This window comes from Danio aesculapii, chromosome 15 (assembly GCF_903798145.1).
Source record: "Danio aesculapii chromosome 15, fDanAes4.1, whole genome shotgun sequence".
Taxonomy (NCBI): Eukaryota; Metazoa; Chordata; class Actinopteri; order Cypriniformes; family Danionidae; genus Danio; species Danio aesculapii.
The window spans coordinates 28,584,404-28,592,777 of NC_079449.1; positions in this window are offsets into that span (position 1 = coordinate 28,584,404).

The window sequence follows — 8,374 nt, forward strand, 5'->3', positions numbered from 1 at the left end:
CTGTCATTAAAAATCATGAAGGCCATACAAACTACCAGATAATGTATAGTTTTTGTTGTGTATACTCCTTTTTGCTTCACCCTAATTTGAGTAAAACAAAAAAAAATAGTCATTAAGTTAGTTAACCTTACTTTTATGTTTTATGTGAAACAGATATTTTAGATATCAGATGCATTAACCTTAGTCTTGTCAACGTTTTGGAAATTTTCTTTTTTTATTGGGATATTGTTTTAGAATGTTACTTTTCAAAGGGGATGTACTCATTTTAACTCATATTTAATTCAATATTTTAATTCATTCTGTCTAATGTTAGTTATCCGTGCTTTTTTCCTATTGGAATTTTCATTCCAAAATGGCCGCCGCATGACACTAGCGGCATCTAGTGGCTGTTTCCCAAATAGCAACAGAATGTCGCCTCTTGGTCGTTCTATGCTCTTTGGTAAAAGTGCAGTTGTGCCCCTGCTGGCATGGACCGATTTAAGACAGATTTCAATCGATCTGCGCAGTGCTGCATGAAGTCGAACACACCTTTAAACTCTTCAGCACTTATGATCAGATCAGCCAGTGACGTCCCATTCTAAACATTCAGTCTGCATTCTCATAAAGTTCGACAGTTCTTTCTCAGTTTTGTCAGTTTTCTTCCTTGTGTTGCTGTTTGTACTTCACCAAGGTAAGTTCAATACCCACAGTACGTGTGAGTTGAGTGTTAATGGAATAGTTTTTTCTTGACATTTTTACCTGAGTCATTATCATATAGTCTCCACATTTTCACTTTGCAGTAACAGTATGCGTGCCACTTCAGTTTTCCAGCACTATGCAGAGCCCGATCTTGAATTATTTATTGGATTTTGTAAGGACGACTGAGTCAGGGGTTCCGTGCATCTGTGATCCTCCTTTTTGACACTGCAGGCCAGCAAAACCATAATCGTCAACTGGCTCGTTGTCTGAGGTTTAATCAATAGCATCACATAAAATCTATGTATTTAGTCTAATTGAAAAATTATTTACTTTTAAAAAAAAATCCTTTTCCTGACTGGGTAATTTCAAGATAAAAAACTATTTTTAGAACTGAGATAAAACAATACAAATAGTAACATTAATTGAACTACAATTATATACCATTTGTATTGTATAAAAAGCATTATGTTTATAGAGTCCCCTTTAATCATATGTGTGTGTTAGCGTGAAGTCCTGAATTCACAAGATTGTGGAGACCAAACAACATATCCCTTCAAATAAACCAATAAAATTAGCTAATAAATCATACTGAATTATGTATTTTGAAAATGTAAATATGCTGAATAGCGGTAGAGTATGGTTGGAGATGATCTATAGCTGATTAAACCATACTGGCCCATATCTATCAGCTGATAACCACTGATAACACCCATTCAATCAAGTGATAACATTCAAATCAGGCTGACGTCAGAAGCCAATCTCAGGCTGAAACCAACTTTAAACTGGCATCACAAACATGTCAGATTGACGTCATAAACAATGTCAAGAAGACATCGAAAACCAATGTCAGACTAACGTTACAAACCAATGTTAGGCTAAAGCCAACATCAGCCTGACATCAAACCAATGTTAGGATGCAACAAAAACCAATGTCAGACTGAAGTCAGTGCTTCTCGTCCAGTGTGAGTCCTAAAAATCTCTTCGTGATCGATCATACAGGTGCGGATACATCTGTACCAACTCTGCTACTCGACCTTGGTGAGCTGTTGTGTTGTGTAATTTTTGCTCTTTTTTCGATTTCTTCTGAAGTATATCAGGGCATATAGTCATTAGCCCTATTAACAAGCACATTCAAATGAAGTTTACAAACTTTCTCGATATAGCAAGTAATACTTGTTTTAGAGATGAAGCAGAAAGAGCTGGTATTGACTCTTCCTTAATCCTTGAACTGACCCTCATTAGTGAAGCAGTCTGGTGTATAAATATATGAGCAATGAGTAGCAGTGCGATATCGCTGTATATCAGCACCGGTGGGAGCCGAGTGCCTTAGCGTCCCACCAGTGCTGATATACAGCCATATCGCACTGCTACGAGTGTGATATTGCGTTTCTACAACAGTTCGGCAGCACAATCGTGTATATAGAAAAGAAAATCAAACACGAAGAGTAAAAACCCTTTTGTATTAGGAACTACTTTCTTCCACCATTCATTTACATCTGCAGCTGACGTCAAAACAGCAGAAGCCATTACTAATTCACCAACGTCACTTTAGACGTTAGTGTTTGAATGATTCTATGATTCTTCATAGTTGCAATCTATACAAAAGAGAGAGATCGACTTAGAATATCACTTACCAGTTTAATAATGATTTGATCAGCTGTAGTTAGAAAACATGTTGTTTTAATATTCTAAGCAAGGGCTTATTATGCAGTCCTGGTGCCATGTTGTGGATAGACAACGTCAACCATCTTTGGCTAATGGACGCCGACGTGCTGTCTCTCAGAAATTATAAATATTTCAAAATAGGCACTATCTTTATAAATAAACTGCATAGTTTCAATCTAAACAACTACATTCTCGACTAAAAAAGCCTAAAAAGTACATTATGTTGCTCAACGGCAGCAATATTTGTCAAACTGTAGAGTGTCCTCTTGTCGCTGTATGTGGGCGGAGTAATACAAAGGAGAAGGGTGAAGAGGCTGGACGAGTGCTGTTATTGCAGAATATCTCACGGCTATCAGCCAATCAGATTCAAGAACCAGGAAGCAGACAGAACTGTTGTTTAAATATATATATATAACACTTTACTGGCATTCTTCTCCAAACTTTAAAAAAATGTAATGAATGTCCTCAGTGGATCAGATGTCAGAAGTCAATGGAGGCTCATATGTTTATTTAACAACAGCGCAATTGTAATGTTTTTTTTATGGTGCAAACATTGTAAAGGAAAAATCACCAGGGGGGCAAAATCTAAGAAGCTTGTTCTTTCAAATGCTTGTAGATAAATGCTTGTAGATTCAAGTTTTCTGGGTTGGTGGATGCACTGGGGATGTAGTTATAACACTTAACTGTAAACACAAGATGTTCATGATATGCTCTTTAAAATGATTTGAAATATGAACTTGTATCTTTTAGTAATGTCATAACTAATTTTAACATTAAGGCAACTAAAACATATTAATTTAACATAGTTACATAGTTAATTTTAACATTTGCTACAGTACTGTACAAAAAATTAGATTTTTTCATACTACATGGCTGTTGAATACTTGATTCCTATTGGCTGATGAATATTTGAAGCCTGCAACAGTCAAAATCTTGTCAAAAAATCAAAGAAACCAGTCCCACACACAGGAGCAATTTGAGGACAAAATCCTGACAAATGTCTTGAAATACAACATCTGAATTGTGTCTTTGTGTGGTAACCAGTGCTGGAAAGAGTACCGAAAAATCATACTTAGGTAAAAGTACCATTACTTGCCCAGAAATGTAGTGCAAGTAGAGTAAAGGTATCTACGTAAGTAAGACCTACATCATATCTAAGTCATATTGAAGTCAAATACTGACATTTATTCATCAAGTTTGGCAACCAAAATCCAACATCTTACAGACATCGTAGCGGTAACGTTTCTCGATAAGTTGTAACATCATTAGATGTTGATATTTGGTTGATTTTAGGTTGGACGTTGGACAATGACATTGGCCTGATGTTGAGTTCTGACGTCAACCTGATTTTCATTATCAAAACAAAATGCAACATACCCACAACGTTGGGGTACAACGTCAATCTGACATGATGTTGACGCCTTGTGCCTGCTGGGTGTTTGAGGCCATTTCAGTCATCATAAAGTAAATATTCGTCATCTTCTCATAAGTAAAATGCATCTAAACAGTCTCTGGGTCAATGCGTGTAAAGATTTTGGACATCTTCTTGGACACTTTTAATGCTTCCAAACAGTTTGCTGCAATTATAAATCGCCCATGTCTTGAGGTAGTTCATTATGATGCGATGATATAATCAAAATAACTGACTCTGGTCTGTTGAACTATTAGAGTATAATGCATCCCCAGAACACACCTCAGATGTGCATTATATTCTATTAGTAATTCAATGGCTTGTCTTCAATAATTCCATACCTAATAGAACTTAGCATCAACAATACAATTGTGTTACGATTTCCCCAAAAAAGAGACTGATCAACAAACAACATCACAAATGCATAGCTTTAATGATTTTAATCAGTTTCATTCGATGCAAGCTCACAACACAAGCACATCACACTTAAGAATGCCCACATCTGATGGCCCTATGTTGCTCAATATACAGGCACTGCCGTAATGGAAAGCATAGCTTGAGAATAGCACCTAGAAATGACCACAGCACGTGTAGGACGACCCAGGAGGAGCTCGGGACCAAGGGGCTGTAGATGAACACTGAGAGGGCTCTCACCCCTCCAGACCCACTTACAATAATTGATTATTGACATACAGATGACAGTATAGCTATGTTTTCATCCAAAGCGATTGTACTTTATGCACAAATTTAATGTATCGCACACAATGTTTACGAATAAAACGATAAACGATTAAAACGATGTTACCATCACATGTGTTCAAGACATTAGAATAAACAATTCTAGCTCAAAATTAGAATAATTCATATTAAACTTTCTGCCAGCGGGGAAACCATTTTTTGCCACCAAAGTAAATGTCTAATACACTCAAAAAAAGATCGACATTTTTTGTTGTTTGTTCAAACTACTTATTTAAGATAAGCTAAAACAACACAATTCTAGATTTTTTGGGGGACAACTTAGTTGTTTTATGTAGCGATGCACAATATATCGGCAGCCATATTGTTATCGGCCGATAAAAGCTATTTTTAATGTTATCATTATCGGTCTGATGTCAAAATTATGCTGATATCTTTAAGCCGATAAATTACGTAATTGTACAGAACTGCCTGTCTCGCACATGCGTGGGCGAAACTTGTTCAGACTTGTCCAAGGCACTATAACTAAGCTTTCCTCACATTGTTTATTCCTTCAAAGTCTGTCCTTCCTTCATGTGGTATTGCTGTGTGTTAAAAACTCAGTAAGTAACCATATTCCTTATCATTGTACATATGTTTGATAGAGTGTCAATCTGTATTTTGGTTTGAATCGCCTCAGGAAAAAAATACATGTGTAAACATAATAGCAGAGATGTACATGTGCTAAACAACTCATTGGGTTGTTTGTAATCTAATTTCATTATTTGTTATTATCAACACCTTGCTTGCCATTTGCTGTTGATGTAAGATTGTATTCAGTTTGATCGGCTTATGTATATTGATTATAACGAGCGCATGTATGGGCTATCACGCCCAAAAATCCATATCGGTGCATCCCTACTTTTATGTTCAGTCCACTTAAATTTGTTAAAATCAATTAACTTAATAGATTTGAGTCAGAACAACATGCATGAGTTGTGTGGGATCCTGCATTTTTTACAGTATAGTGGGTGTACAAATACTGGGTTCCAAGCAATTCCTTCATGTTGTCTCAACACAAGTTGTTTAAGTTAACTTAATTGTTTTTTACATAAGTTGATTGAACATAAAACAATCGATATTCCCCCAAAAACTTGATTTAACTCATTGAGTTGTGTTGATTCAACTCATTATAATTAAGTACTTTGAACAAGCAGCAAAATATTTCTTTAAGTGTAGACATGTAAACATAGATGGTTTGTCTAAAACTCAGGCTAAATTTGAGCTGTCAGTGAAAATCTGAAGAATAGTTCAAAAACTAGTCATCAAACAGACAGATTGGACAGACTTCACATGTGATCATTTTAAGGCAACAAACTTCAGGACATTTTTGAGTTTACTCAACTTTCAACCCAATTACTTCACCTGACTTGGTTTAAGTTGAGTAAACTCAGAATTGTCCTGAAGTTTGTTGCCTTAAAATTTTAAGTTGAGTCAACTTATTTTTGACAGTGTAGTTTTGAGCTCTTCCTTAACATCTATTTTCACTGACTGCCCAAATTTAGCTTCTTTTTTTAGCTAAGCTGTCTACATTGTAAAAAGTGATAAGTTACTTAAAGCAAGTAAACCAATTGCCCTAAAAGCAACTTAAAAGCAATGACTTGACAAAAATAATGTAAGTAAACTCATTGTAACTTGGAACTGTGAAGTTGACTTGATTTTTATAATTATGGTAATTGTACTCACTTTTTTAAAATCAACAAATTCCTTTTTACAGTGTCAGACTATTTTATCACGTCTGTTTTCAAATAATTATTGTAATTATTACAATATTACATATTTGGCGCTTCATTAAGTCTATAAAATCTACAATTATAGCCTGTATGGAATTTAGAAGAAACACTGGAGTACGAAAGAGCAGAATTATTTACTGTATGTCATTTTGCTAGATACAGAAAAGCTGGGGAAAAAACGAATATAAAAAAGATTTATTGGAAAAAGTGATTAGTTTACTTTTTTTAAATGAGTACAATTAGCATGATTATAAAAATTAAGTAAACTTAACAGTTCCGAGTTACAATGGGTTTACTTACATTATTTTTGTAAAGTCAACTTGGTGCTTTTAAGGCAATTGGTTTTCTCACTTTAAGTAACTAATCACTTTTTAGAGTGTAATAAATGTTCGGTTCCACACAATACCTTCATGTTGCCTAAACACGAATTGATTAAGTTAACTTAATAGTTTTACAGATTTAAGTAAATTGAACATAAAAGAATTTAGTTGACCCAAAACAACTTGCACTCTAAAAAGCAATTACCTAAAACAGTGAGTAAACCCAATGCCTTAAAAGTGACAAGTTGATTTTACTTAAAACATTTGATGCATTTCTCCTCCAACTTGGAACTATTAAGTTCACTTAACTGATTTTTTAAAGAAAATTTCTGCTGCTTGTTCAAACTATTTGTTTAAAATGAGCTGAAATAACACAATTCCTAAGGGGTTTTTTGTGGACTACTAAATAGTTTTATGTTCAATTCCCTAAAATTTGTAAAACTATTAAGTGAACTGAATCGATTTGTGTTGGGACAACATGAATGAATTGTGTGCAACCCTTCATTTTAACAGTGTATGTTTAGATGTCTTTTAGATGTATATTAGACTATTGTTTTTTTAGGGGTTTTCACTTTTATTGGGAGAGGACAGTGGAGATTTTTACAAACAGGAAAGTGTGGGGAGCAGAGATAGCGGAAGGGTCGGCAAAAGACCTCAAGCCAGGAATCGAACTCAGGTCGCCGTGAGCACCTTAGTGCTATGTGTCGACGCAGTAACCACTAGGCTATTGGCACCAACTAATAGACTTCTTTTAAACACAAAACATGCTTGCAGGATAATCATGGTGTTGTGATCTGTACCTAATGTTTAGAGTAACAATTGTGTAAGACAATTCTCTCCGAGGTAAATATACAAAGTCATTTTTATTGAAGAACTTTCCCTAAAGGTGTTTGTAGTAGTATTAAAACAACATTTGAGGTGGTCTGGGATTAAATTACTTAGTCTAATTATCCAATCAGATGTAACTGAAGCATAATTATATACGTTTTTTGCTGTGTGTCAAGGAATTCATTCATTAATTTTCCTTCGGCTTAGACTCTGATTTATCAGGGGTCGCCACAGCGAAATGAACCTACAACTATTTTAGTATACGTTTTATACAACGGATGCCCTTCCAGCCACAACCCAGTAATGGGAAACACCCACACACACACACATTTACACACACTTATCCACTACGGCCAATTTAGTTTACCCAATTCACTTACAGCACATGTCTTTGCACTGTGGGGGAAACCGGAGCACCAGGAGTAAAGCCTATACGAGCATGGGAAGAACATACAAACTCCACACAGAAATGCCAACTGGCACAGTCGGGACTCGAACTAGCGACCTTCTTGCTGTGAGGCGACAGTGCTAACCACTGAGCCACCGTGCCACCGCACATAAAGAATTTATTCAGGAAATGCGCTTTCATCAGATTAAAACAATTATCAGACTCAACTGAGCGCGTCTTAGACTGTCCATTCAGCGTTCTTTATGCAATACACTAAAATCTGCATACAAGTAGGTGGATGAAAACAAGGCTTATGACAGGAATGGGTCTGTCTGACAATCACACGGACCTCCACTGCATCAGTCATGGGTGATATGAAAGCAAAGCAGGCAGTTTTTAGGTTTACATCAGCGAATTGAGTTATTACATTAGCATGAGATCACATCTGAATGTTGCTTCATTGTGAGCAGAGCAAGCGAAGCATAAATATATGTTGCATAATGCTCTACACTACAATCACACTTTAAAAAGAGACCATGCCTCAATTTGTTTAAAAAGTCTGTCGTCTAAAGAAGTGAAATACTCATTTTGATCGTTGAAGGTAAAAGCTAGATCG